The 12,713-nt window shown below is 42.8% G+C and overlaps 1 protein-coding gene across 3 annotated transcripts in view; it reads right to left on the bottom strand.

Annotated features, from left to right (window-relative positions):
- Window positions 1–12,713, bottom strand: part of LOC128153979 (bifunctional heparan sulfate N-deacetylase/N-sulfotransferase 3) — a 538,027-nt gene that overhangs the window by 67,800 nt on the left and 457,514 nt on the right. The window contains exon 1 of one of the 3 annotated variants that reach the window (XM_052813977.1): window positions 6,338–6,559. The exons of 1 other annotated variant lie outside the window; for it this stretch is intronic. The gene's annotated coding sequence lies outside the window, so the exon portion shown is untranslated. Of the gene's footprint in view, window positions 1–298; window positions 412–6,337; window positions 6,560–12,713 lie in introns of those variants that run through there. One more of the 3 variants, XM_052813987.1, reaches the window with a different exon arrangement.

Here is a 12,713-nt window from a genome sequence, read left to right as displayed (position 1 = left end):
GATCCTCCCAGTGCCAGGTACAGGATGAGCACAAAGTAAAAATAAATGAGTAGGAAAATGAGATAAGGAGAAAGAGAGAAACTACGTGGCATCCTATTTATCAAAACAGCAAAATTAAGCACCAAGAGTAAGCGTATGCAAGCTGTCTCATTCATAATTAAGATTCCCCTTAAACCTGCACCTCACCAGATAAGCCCACTTTCTGGATATGTTCTACTCTCTTCGCCTTCTACGCCTAGATACCAGTATATTAACCCTTTCTGTTCCGGGTGGACTTACACCCAGCCTTGAACCTTACCTGCAGCTGCCCAAAGATTTGCACATAGCTTTTAGACAGGAGACTTGCCTTTCACCCAGGCATATAGGCTCATTAATCAGTGTTAGACAAAAATAACATAAACCCAGTTTCTCAGTTTCTAGAAGCATGTATCTGAAAAGAAGTTAAAGTATGTATAAAGACCAAACAAGAATCTGAAAGTACCTTTAGAACTCAAAGAACATTTTTTAGTATTGAAATGTCCAACCTTTGTCACACTAGCTTCAAGAACATTGGTTTAGATAGCAGAAAAGAGATATTTAATATGGTAAGAAGTCAGGTGACAAAGAAGGAGCTCCATCCTGAATGATTAAAACCAGAGAGATGTTTCCAGACAGATGATTTTTCATTACATACACAAAGGATTCTCTTCATTTTTGCATTTCCAATTCAGCTGCCTGAATGCCAAGAAACTCATAATTTTAGTGGCTAAAATGAATACTTACTGCATTCTGTAGAAAAGCTGTACGTAGGCCTACTTATCTTCAACACCCAGAGACCTGGCTAGCTTACCTCACATAGAGCTCAAGGCCTGGTTTACATGAGATGCAAGCCTGCAAAGCAGAACTCTTGCTGACAAAAGTACAACAAATCACTTCTTTGAATGACACCAAGTCAACCACCACACCACCACCAAGCACAATGCTTGTCTGCTTCTTTTAGCCCTAAGCTCCTCTAACACAGCCCCAAAACACCCCTATTCTCATGACAGAAACCGCCAAAATCCTATTGAGAGGAAGTTCCCAGCAGCATCATTTAGAAGTTTCTTTCTTTACCAGCCTATGCTTCTGACAGTCACCTGAACCTGAGAATCCTGCCTGGAGCCAGAAAAATTTACAGTGACCTAAGCTCATGGCAGGAAAGGGCTGATTAGACAGAGTTGTTTGAATGAGTTATTACAGAAGGGTTGCAACCCAAGGGCTGCTAAAGTAGGCAGCAGGAGCACTTGAAACATTTGCAGCAAGGATGCAGTTCCTAATGCCACTCCATGAATCAGAAAATATGGAGCCAGCCCAGAAACCTGTATTTTCTTCAAAAAAACCCTCTGTCATTTTACCCTTAGCTCCTAATTGCAGGTACCTCCTGGGGCTACAGAGTGCAGCTGTAAGGAGGAGTGGATGGAAATGCCAAGACAGATGCGAGGTTTGACTCTGAGGAATGAGGAATTCTCCAAGACCCAGCAGGACAGAGACAGACTTGGCATCCTCACCACTGAAGACAGGAAGGAAGGGGAACAGAACAGAATAAGGCACAAGTTTTAAATGCCTGCTCTCTTCAATCAGCTTCATGCTTATGTAATTTTCACTTACTTAAGGACTGGTTTGCGTGCCAAGAGTTCAAAAGAACACAGAAAGAAAAAAAATAAAAGAAAAAAAAAACCACAAAGAGATGTGCATTTAATAACGTCAAAATAGTTTCAAGCCCTGACAAGGTACAGTTGCCTTCCTAGATGAACAGCAGGATTTTACTCTGAGCAACAGTACTTGCTAGATATTCCACTGGTATCTTACAGCACCACACTAAAATAAGTCATCATGCACCAAACTTGACAGTGGTATAGAGATCTTTGGGGTGCATCACCCACAACACACTGTGGGTCCTATCAAGACGACTACAGTGACCTTTATCACAACTTTAGACATGGCTTCAGGGAAAATGGTCCTTGTCCACTATCACTTCCAACAGTAAAACCAGACAAAGGGCGTAATTCAGAATGTATCAACAGTGGTAAGCTGTTAGAAGCAGCATTTCAGAACAGGACAGTACTTATGGAGTCTTACTTTCACAACAAAAGAATACAATACTTTACAAAAGAATGAAGAAGTCATAAGAGCTTGAACTGCAATACAAAAATAAAATCCACGTATATGAAAAAGCCCTAAAGAAAAAAAAAATTAAAAAATCAAGGAGTCTAGAAACTCTTCACAAGAGTTCAAACTAGTTAGTATTGTTTCAGTGAAAAACCATGAAAAAGACCCATAGCCACCATAAGCAGTCTTAGCTCATTGATTTCAATGGAGTCACGTGGAGTTCAATGAAAGGAGGATGTGGTCCCACATATATCTCAAAGCACTTGAAAACAGGTGTCAGGCATTATACGCATCCAACATTCCACAAAGGTGATGCTGAAATAGGTTTTACCTATAAAATAATTTGCATGGTATTTTTCTACCACCTGAAGCAATAAAAGCTGCCTCATCATTCTTTATCTAGAACCTTATTATTTTAGAAGAATTTGCATTTGACCTCCTACAGAATTTTGCATTTTCATGCTACCATCTGAAAATTCAGACCAGAACCTTTTACCTGTGTTGTTCCAAGTATGAGGTATCAAAATGCCTCCTTAATGTGAAAATTAGCATCTTGCAATATTTAGAATTTTAACTTGTGGACTCACTATGGAGGAGAAGATCTTGCTAAAAGAAAGCTAAGTCACAGAAATAAGTTGTGCATTTTATTCCGAATACAGCAAGGCTCAACGTCATTCTCGTCTACTGTAGAATTGACTTCTGCAGCCCAGGACAAGTTCACATGAAAGTCTTGTGGGTACAGGAAATAAGGATCACCTTATTAATCGGAAGATTTACAATTCTAAGCAGTACTGCTGGGTAGTCACAATTACAGGTATCTTCAGAAAACTAGCATGAAACAGATGCATCACAATAGAGATCTTCAACTGTGAGTTTGTTTGGGGTTTTGGGGTTTGTTTTTTTTTTTTTTTAAATTCACTAACAAGGTAGTACTGATGAGAGAACAAATACCATGATGAACTCAAAAGAGTGGAATTGCATCATAAGAATTCTGCTGAGTTCCTACCATTTGCAGCTTGCTTTAGTTTGTTGTTTCATTGCTAAGCATAAGTGACCAAATTGTTGGCTTCAATAAATCATTTCAGCGCAATAACCCTAATGGAAATATTTACAGGAGACAACACTGGCTAGGAACTTAACTTATTAATGAGATGCACTAAGTGAACATAAAGAACATGAAATCATAGATCTTGATTTTGTGTTTTCTGGCAGTAAAATTTATGTAATAAATACCAAAGGAGCCTCCCCAGAAGTCTTTGCAGTCAGCCTGGAACCCAGTCTCTGGGCTCAGACTCATGGGCAGCTGCTGACAAGTCTCTGCTCTGTGAGTGTCACGGCAACCCTGCAAACATTGAGTCCTTGTTGGTGTATTTTTTGCACTAAGACTTTCATGGTGCACATCGTTCCTTTCCATGGGCTTTGCATGACTGGCTTTTCGATGTAGCAGAAACATACTATTTTCTAGTTGAAAAGAAATGTGGTTCTGACCATTCAATTTCATAACTGGTATTCATGTTTTCTGGAACTAAAAAAAAAGAAAAAAAAAATCCTTCAAATGGTATCAGTTTCAAGTTCCCATCATCATACAGTAATTAATAGATGCTCAAATAGGAAACCAGGTACGCACATGAAGATAGACACATAAAACTGCATACAATTAAAAAAAATAATCTCTTAAAGTTGTATCATGAATATCAATAAGATTCTTAAAACTACAAGAAACATTCTTCTCGAATTCAGTTGTGTTATAAACTATCAAGATTAAAACAATGGGCTGAGCTAAAATATCCACAAGCAAACGAGAAATTGCTCTCAAATCACATTTTTCAAAGCCCAGTAAAAAAAATGTGGTTTACTCTTACCTCAGGCCTGTGCAAGGGCAACGGTTTACTGACCCTTGATTAGAAACAATAAAGTTGTGTCATACTGACATGCAGACATAAAAAAATATTGTGAAAGAGTAAACAAAAATCCTCTTCATCAAGAACTGCCAAAACCCAGAGCTAATTCAAGATTGATAAGTCATTGATATTATTCAGCTATATTACATTTGTCTGGTTACATATGCCTGATCAAATCTTTAAATATCTTTCTCCTCTTCTAATAATCCACATAATTATATTCTAGTTCTGTCCTGGTTCTGTTCTTTACCAAACTGGCTGCTACCACAGCACTAGTGACATATTCCTGATAAATTAAATGAAGGATGAGTTTTAAATGAAGAATAGACAAAAAATAGACATATTGTTCAGCATGTTACTATGGGCATTTAAATCTCCACTGATTAGAACGCTATTTAATTGCTTGGAACATAAAAGCCTGCTTTCGCCAGCCACTATGAAATATGACCTTAAAGGAAGCATTCTGAAGTCATTACATTAGTGTTACTAAAATGGAAATATTTGGATATACAAATCACATGGTAAGAAACAGCAAAGTGCATTTGAAAACAACCAAACCTGGGATGGAGAGTAGCACTCAGATTTTTAAATCAATTATGAAAATATAAAACTGGTCTCCAAATACTGAGTACCTCTACTTACAACATTATTCTACTGACTGACATATTCAAGCAGCGATAACTCAGACAATCAAATCCAGGCTAAGAATGAGATCTTATGACTGCATATTAAGAAGACATTTTCAACTTGAAAAGATGGTGATACGAGACATGAACTGTCAAGGAAAGGCATCAAGACCCTTTAGGATCACATAACAAACCCAGTAATGTGTGAATATTGAAGGGCTTACATTCTCTCATATATGTTAAAAAAAAAAAGGGGGGGGGGAATGGCTTAGGCAGAACAAAAATTCTCGTAGATAGATACGCTTTTGCAAGTCCTTAGGACAAGCAGTTTTCAGTCTCTATTGTACCCATGTTATCCTTAGCTCCATACTGCATTGCTTCATGGATTACTTGAGAACCTTACAGGACAGAAATTCATACATCAGAATTTGTCATTAAAAGATATTTATAACAATTAAATATGTGATATTTTAAAATACTTTAAAAGAAGGCTTGGAAGACTTTAACAGAGTACACAAGTCAGGTTTGGTCTTCAGATTACTACTTTATCTTCATGCAATACTTTCTACCAAAGGATCTTAAAACACACTACATGCCATGCAATTTTTCTGAGACAAACCCTATTATTTTTCAGCACTTGCAGAAATGTCACTATCTAAAGACTAAATGATTTGCCCAAGGTCTTTAAGATAAACGTATGGCACATTCTCTTGTCCATGCCTGTACCATCACTTCCCCCTCTTTCCTCCCACAACTGCCAAGCGCGAGCCAAGCGTAAAGAGTTAATAAGGCAGAGTTCATCACCGTTCCTTCCGAGACACCCGAGTGCTGATGCCGGCTGTGAAATAAAGCCCATTTCTTCCACTTTCCATTTTATTAAAAAGGAAAAATCCCCGCCACACCAAAGCCTGAAGCAATTATCTAGCACATCAAGTAGTGAATTAAATAATATAAAAGTTTTCTCCCATTTCCCAAAGGTTGCATGCGACAGTTGAAACGAGCACTAAGACGCACCAATTTCTGCATGGGATTTGGGGAATCCAAGTAGCTAGGAACACCTGGAGCTATTAATAATTACTGCACTACGATGCCCGATTTTGTTCCCAAACGCAGCAACCAACCAACGTCCGCAAACACTAGAGGGCAACAGCGTCGCACAGAAAAAGTCCGGGAAGAGAGGAGAAAGGGAAAAAAAAAACAAAACCCAACCAGCTGAAGGGTTGGTGTGGGTACCACACCAGGAAGGCAGATGCTGAGTGAGCTAGTACAGAAGAAAACCAAAACAACCCCTGAAGAAACACCGCCAAACCAACCCGAACACGCTCCCCCCCATCCCCATCCCCATGCCCGCAGCGGGACGCTCGGGACGCGCCCGTGCGCTGGGGGACGGAGCCCCGGCAACGCTGCCGCCACCTGCCCCCAGTACCGGGCAGCCGCCCCGTCCGGCCGCGCTCCCGGGCCGGGCCGGGCCGGGCCGGGCCGGGCCGGGCGGTGCCCGCGGCGGCGCAGGAGCCTCCGGAGAGCGGCTCGGACGCCGCCTTGCCGGCGGCGCACAACTTTGCCGGGGGAGGGAGCGGGGGACACCGCGGGGCGGACGGAAGGAACACCCGCGGAGTTCGGAAGACTTCTCCCCGCCGGGCCCGAGGGGCACCGCGCGGAGGAGCCGCCCGCCCCGACCGTTACCTCCAGGCGCGCTCCGCCGACATGCCACCGGCCCGGGGCCCGCCTGAGGGCGAGCGCCCGCCGCAGCTCCCGCTCTCGTCCACCGGCGGCGGGCGCAGGGAGCTGGGGACGCTCCTCCGGGGAGAAGCGGCTGCACCCTGCGGGCGCGGGGAGCGCGGCGCGGCCCCGCCCCAGGCGCGGCCCGCCCGCCCGCCCGCGGGGAGGTGGCGGCGGCGGCGGGGCTGCCCGCCCGGGGGGTGCGAGCGCCGCTCGCCTCGCCTCGCCCTCCCGGAGGAGGGGCGCCGCGCCGCCGCTCCCGCACTCACCGGCGAGGGGCGGGCGGGGGCTCCGCCGCGCCGCCTCCCCGCCATTGGCCGGCAGCGGCGCTGCCGGTCGCCGCCTCCTCCTCCTCCTGCTGCTGCTGCTGCTGCTGCTCCTCGGAGGCTCGGCCGCGCCGGGCCGGGCCGAGCCCTCGGGCTCCTCCTGCCCTCAGCGAGGCGCGGCACCTGCGGCCCCTCCTTCAGGGGGAACCGAGGGCCGGGGCTCCTGCCCGAGGCAACTCCCGCGACCTCCAGCAAATCGCAGACTCCCTCTGAGGTGGGGTTTTTAACCCCCGATTTTAAATACAGTGCGATTTTTTCTTTTGCTTCTCCGAAAAAAAAAACAATGTAGCAAGCCCCTTCTACGACAGTGCTGGGAGGAAGTTTAACTTAAATCCGCTTGGTCAAACCACCGCTGTTTGTGCAGCTTTAGGATCTGACTGACTTCTGAATCTTTTTAAATGTAGCACACAATGGTGGAAATTCCGGAAGGTCAATTACATTTTCTTCAGGCACTTCGGGGTTAAAATCTTGAAAGAATGCCAAGTAATGTGTTTGCAGCCTCACTGCTTTCCTTTATTGAATTTTCTAACCCCATCTTAAACAGAGTTAGTCCCTCTGTATTTCTCACTGATACTCTGCATCCTTCACCCCGGAGATGGGGCTATTCCATTACTGCGGATTAGGGAGTTACGATTCCCTGTCTGAATCGCGTCAACTGACTTCTAGCCTTCACAAATGGGAAATAAAATTAATAAATTTTACAAGTGCCCTCTTGATCTAGCTAATTTACTTCACAATTGCTTGATGATTGTTAGCTCACCTAATGGCCGATAGTTCAATATACCAGATTAACTCCATCACTGGCGGTTGTCTGTCCAAACCTTTCCTCCTATGACTCACTCAACACAGAAACTTAAAGGAAAAAAGCTAAAGTCACCTGACTGTTCCTTTCCCAAACGTCAGCAGAATTTACAGCTCTTGATTCAGGAATATAGTTATTTACTTCTTTCCCCTCTTTTTTCTCCCTTTTATTCCCATGACACGCTCTGAGGGAACACCCCAAATTTTAATGTTTTCTAAACTAAAAAGCAGTGCGAGGTCCCGGGCCCCATGAGCTAGGCTTCCAGTAGGACTGAGGACTTGCTGACACGCGCGTTTACTCTGCGTGAGGTTATTAACCCACGGAATAGAGAGCCCATCTGAAATCTTGTTGCCCTCTCAATGTCCTACACAAAGGGATTTTCTCCCACATTAAGCTTCTCGACTGCATGGGTATCCTGATACAGTCTTGTTTGGGGGCCTCTCTGTTACGAAGGATTTTTCCTACAACATGCAATGAGGTATGGCGTGGGAGCCTGCCAAAAGTGACTGAAATTCTTGGATGTGAGCTCAAACTCACAAATGTGCATGGTTTCCCTCCTACCATTCTTTCAGAGTGGCTGGTGCTGTTTTTATCACTGGCCAACATGGACAGAAGAGTGTTACATACCGCTTGTCCTCATAAGCACTTGGATGCTCACAGAGATGTGCTAGACATCTCGCAGCTGAGGGCTTCAGCACTGCAAGTCAGCAGCTGTAGTACTGAGCGGTTCTGGCAGGAATATTAACAGCTTTGATCTTTCTTCATGCTACTTTTCAGTTTTTTGCTCTTGAGCTGTCGTTGCAGCGTGAACTGGGCGTTATGTCTTAGCAATACATCTTAAGACACTGCTGAGTGTGCTTCTGGCCAAGATTTCTACCTGGCCCCCAGTACCTCACAAAACGAACTGTAGTAATGTGGTGCTGCATTATCACAGAGTACTATCACAAATGCCAAAATTGTGGCTGTTCACAACAACTGAGGTCACATTTAATGTGCACCACCCCAGAACTGAATAGGTAAATGAGTAGTTAATCCAGACAAGAAATTAGGTGGGAGGGAAACCGGTGGGCTACTGAACTGCATGCAAAACAGAAGCACATGCAGACAACTGCTAGTCTGTACCATGAACTAAGGCAACACCTATGCTGCTGCTGCTGTTATGCGAGGCAGGGACCAAACCCTAGTTCCCAGACGTATGTACTGACTTGTGTCCATATATTCAGTAAAGAATAGACACTAAAGCAAAGCGCCTTCTGTTCTATTCCTGGGAATGTTTGCCAAGGAAACTGCTTACCTCATTTCAGACTGTTGCCCCAAACCCACTATATTCCAAGTGAAGGATTCAAGACTCTCTAGGATGTAGACCAACACTACAGATCGCAGAATGGCTGAGGCTGAAAGGCACCTCTGGAGGTCATCTTGTCCAGTCCCCCAGCTCAGGCAGGGTCACCCACGGCAGGCTGCCCAGGACCACGTCCAGATGGCTTTTTAACATCTGCAAGGACGGAGACTCCACCACCTCTCTGGGCAACCTCTGCCAGTGCTCGGTCACCCTCACAGTGAAAAAGTGTTTCCTGATGTTCAGGGGGAACCTCCTGTGTTTCAGGTTGTGCCCATTGCCTCTGGTCCTGGCACTGGGCACCAAGGAAAAGAGCCTGGCTCCATCCATCCGCTTTGCACCCTCCCTGCAGGTATTTGTACACATCGATGAGACCTCCCCTGAGCCTTCCCTTCTCCAGGCTGAACAGTCCCAGCTCTCTCAGCCTTTCCTCATAGGAGAGATGCTTCAGTCCCTTAACCATCTTAGTCGTCCTTCACTGGGCTTTTCCCTCATAGCTCCTCATCTCTCTTGTACTGGGGAGCCCAGAACTGGACCCCGCACTCCAGGTCCAGGTGTGGCCTCACCAGTGCTGAGCAGAGGGCAAGGATCACCTCCCTCGACCTGCTGGCAACACTCCTCCTAATGCAGCCCAGGATGCTGTTAGCCCTCCCTGCAAGGGCACATTGTTGACTTCTGTTCAACTTGGTGTCCACCAGGACTCCCAGATCCTTTTCTGCAAAGCTGCTTTCCAGCCAGTCAGCCCCCAGCATGTCCTGGTGCCTGGGGCTGTTCCTTCCCAGGTGCAGGACTCTGCACTTCCCCTTGTTGAACTGCATGAGGTTCCCGTCGGCCCATTTCTCCAGCCTGTCGAGGCCCCTCTACAGACATACCACAATTCAAATTTGAATTCGCTGATTTCCCATTAATGCGTGCCTTCAGTTTATGTTTATGTGAACACACGTCACTTCAGCATGAGTTAACTAAACTTGGGAAAAATAAAATGCTTTGTACACACAAGCCTTTACTTTCCTACCAAAACAAGTAACTTGGGCACTGAAATGCCATTCAGTATCTGGCATTGAATCCTTACTTTGAATATCTGTTCTGTTTCTGATAAATTGGTTGTTTTCAAGCTAATTACTTTGAAAATTGTACCTTAATGAATTCCTATCTATATAAATTACATTGTGTTCTGACAGCACTGCTGACTACTTGTGCCCTTACACATACATATAACTATGTGTGCACATTTACACACAAGCTGGTAACTCTGATTACACTCTTTCTCTTGGAATACTACAGTGAAAAAAGATGACAAAATGTGCTTAAGAACTTCCAGCAACAGTTCCATTTCAGTTCAGCTTGGCTTTTTAGTCCTCTCCTATCTGGAGCATGTTTAAATATGTTTTCTTGCAACAAAGGTAGGCTTAAAAAAGAGGTAGCCTACCTTCCCTGGTGATAGCCTCGGCTTTTTGCCTTTCTTACTGCTGGCCTCTACACATGAATGCTTTCTTTCTCATTCACATTTTTCTTCAAATTCAAGTCTTCACACGGTGCTTCCTCCTTTTGCATAATCGGCAATTTTTCTATCTTTCTCAAACGAACTGAATCCTATCTTGTCTTGTGGTCTTATATCTTTCAGGCTATTACTGCAAGAAATAGTTCTAACCATTGCATGGTTCTAAGTCTGCAAACAAACTCTTGGTCCTTCCAAGTCCTGCTGAAATCTGTGTAAAATTTAGGCGTTTTTGTTATGGTGGTTATTACTACAACTCCCACAGCAATTTGTGTCTATAAGATAGACAGATTGATTACCTTGGGCATCATTCCATAAGCCAGGGAAAGGTTATTGGTTGGAGAGTTACATGTAATAACAACAGTTTTCAATTAATAGAGAAATACTTTATCTAGTCCTGCCATTTTAAAGATTAGATACATCTTTTAACCAAACACTAATTACTATTTGTATTATTTTTGTTGACATTTTCTTGCAGGGAGCCATTACAGTGATGTAGGCATTTGAAAACAAGGACCTTCTGGGCATTGGCCTGTCATTAGTCATTTCATTGTTACTTTTTTAAAGCTATTACAAATACTACTAGCCAAAAGGCAAAGTTACTGTAGATTCATAATGGTCTTTGGATTAATCAGAAACTAGATTTTAAAACAAATCTAATATGCATACTATATAAACAATGCTTAATATATTTATCTTTTAAATACTATGCAAATATTAATTAATGAGTCCTTAAAGGGTATTTTTGTCATGGGTATTGATATTAGTATTGCTGTCCACACACTTGACATAGAATATTACTCCATGAAATTGCCAAAGATCAGGGCAGTGACTCAGTGAAGGTTATGATTAGAAGTCAGAAGTTCTTGAGTTCAGACTATGAGACCATATCACACTGTATGAGAACAGACATGGTCTGAAGCCAGTGAATGCTGTTCTATGTTAAAATGCAAAGACCTAATTTCTCCCCTTAGTTAAACTGGAAAAGGCTTTCTTTGCAAGTTTCATTTATATAATGAAGAGAAAAATGTGGCCTAAGATTTAAGAAACACATGTGGTCAAAAAAGTAATCAACTAAGAGGCTGTCTCAGAGAAGAAAAAAACCCACCCCACTGTTCAAGTTTATAATTGTACTACATTTTTCCCATGTTATTACAATACTCTTCATTTGTGAAGTGTTTAAAGATTATTCTGTAGCAAACAGTATGGGAAACCAGCCACACTTACGCATTTTCTCTAAAAAGTTGCTAGCTTTCAGATGGAAAATACATTTATCATTTCTTTTCAGCAGTTTCTCTTTCATTTTCCATACCTTATCCTGAAAAATCCTACTATCTCCATACATTGTAGTAGTATCTCTCAAACCAGTGGAAGGCGAGTTGCTAATTACATGCTGTGGGTGATGACTACTTGGCAGCAGAAAGGCATTTTTATCTCTAGGCTTAGAATAAACTATTGTTATAAATATGTTTTGTTCCATTTTAATCAGGGTATCGAGACAATTGTCATCTTTGTACAATGATCAAATGGCCAGCTTTGGAATTGAAGCAGCTCAAAAAATCATTAGGTATTTCTGTTCTAAGCTGCAAAACCATCATTGACTACTCAAGTCACATGCCATGTGAAGTGTAAGATAGATTCATTAATGAGGAGGACTGAGTATTTTCTGTCACAATTTACCACGAAATTTGCTTATGAAAAGAGAGGAAAGACTCTTCCTTCCCATTATATCAGGTTCGTAGTTTCAAGTTAATAAATATTCAAAAAAATAGCAGCATAGATTCAGAATGTATTAATTTTAGTTATCTGTTTTGAATGTATGTCAATTTGAGTGAAAGCTCCTTAGTAATATTGAAATTGGTTACAGGAAAGTGATAATGGGGATGGAAGAGAATTAAAAAGAAACCAGGTTGCTATAAGCACAATCGACACTCTAACGCATCTTTGTCCTTTTTAAGGAAGTAATACGTAATTAAAACTTCTGTTAAAAATTGATTTTAGGATATGTAATAAAACAGAGCATACTCTGGGCTAAGAAGAACTTGCATTATTACCCTGAAACCAACTCATTTTTCCTGTTAATAACAAAGGAAAAGCTCTAAAAAAAATTTTAATTTGCAAAGGGGAAAAAAATTAAATTGCTGTACCCACCTCTTCAGTACAGCAATACTCCAAACTCTTCCCAAAGCAGAATGTCATTTACAGTTAGCTGGAAAAATCACCATAATTTCATCTCTCCTTTCCCTCACCAAAAGTAACTCTGGAGAACAAGGCTAATTTAGCTAATCTTTTTTAAAGAAAAGAAGCATCCTTCAGCATTGCCTTCAACTTCTTCATGCCCTTCCCTTTTTTCTATACAAATAAATTCCTCCTGC

The sequence above is a fragment of the Harpia harpyja genome, chromosome 2 (assembly GCF_026419915.1).
Source record: "Harpia harpyja isolate bHarHar1 chromosome 2, bHarHar1 primary haplotype, whole genome shotgun sequence".
NCBI classification, from domain to species: Eukaryota; Metazoa; Chordata; class Aves; order Accipitriformes; family Accipitridae; genus Harpia; species Harpia harpyja.
Note: the sequence above shows the minus strand (reverse complement) of the source record. Positions and strands in the feature narration are given on the sequence as shown.